Source organism: Euprymna scolopes, chromosome 14 (genome assembly GCF_053919585.1).
Source record: "Euprymna scolopes isolate OS-2025 chromosome 14, ASM5391958v1, whole genome shotgun sequence".
In the NCBI taxonomy this organism is placed as follows: Eukaryota; Metazoa; Mollusca; class Cephalopoda; order Sepiida; family Sepiolidae; genus Euprymna; species Euprymna scolopes.
The window spans coordinates 7,392,890-7,394,089 of NC_136495.1; positions in this window are offsets into that span (position 1 = coordinate 7,392,890).

Consider the following 1,200-nt stretch of genomic DNA (forward strand, 5'->3'; position numbering starts at 1 on the left):
TTTTCTCTTGTATGTCGACACCGCACATGGCAAAACACAACAAAACAAAATGATTTAATTGTTGAATAAAACTTTATTTTGAATCTTGAAATGCGTTTGACCATTGTGCTAATTCTGAGACTATTTTTTTGCATAGCATCACCACTTATCAAGGCCCAGGGACCACTCGAGGATAAGGGTTAAAGAGTGTACAGTAGTCAATTGGACAATATAGTAATCGTTAGTAATGGAAATTCGGTAAATTTGTTAACTTAAGTGGAACGGCTCATCAAGAACTTGTTTACATTAGACTTGAAGACAATCAGATTGCAGTCAGCTGAAAAGTAGGAAAATGGAAGACAGTTCTACAGGCGTGCACTTCTAAGAAAGAAACTTTGTTCAAGTTTGGCGAGGAGGGACCATAGATTGGAGCTCAAACGAGCACTTGCTATGAAAATAACAATAAAGCAGAGACATAAAATATCTCCTGTTTCTAAGCTATTATCGAGATTTAGGAAAGTTAACCATTTGCTTTTTTGCTATGAAAGATAAATTCTGTGCAGTTTCTTAGGGGCGATGATCTACTCTTTTATTAGACAAGGTTTATTAGGTATTGCCAATTGGACTTAGGATCAATGGCAAAAGAATTTAGTTTACTGTTCTAAAATGTTACAAATGGCCCGGAAACGCGGGATGATTTTACGTTAAGGTTATATATAAAACTGATATCCCTAGCTATATATATATATATATATATATATATATATATATATATATATATATACATATTCCTTTTGTTTTTCTCATGGAAAGTTTTTAGGATGTTCACACGTAAACTCCTAAAAACCGTAGAATTTCATTTTTATGTGTAGGTTGGGGAGGGGCAATACTCAACACGTTTATCAAAAAATCACGTGTCGTCATGTCATTGTTTTTTCTAAAAAAAAACGGAGAGTATTGGCTTTCATTGCAAATCTGGTTCTCTCTCTCTCTCTCTCTCTCTCACACACACTCACACACACATATATACATACACGGCATAATCGTGTTGACACACCGGTTCGCGTCAGATCACCAAAGTTAAGCAACGTTGAGCCTGGTTAGTATCAGATGGGTGACTATTTGTGAATTCTAGGCGCTGTATGTGCTCTCCGCTTATCTCGGCATTTGTTTCCAGTCGTCCTGTACTTTACTTGCCACTGGTATTTAACAATGTCGTCT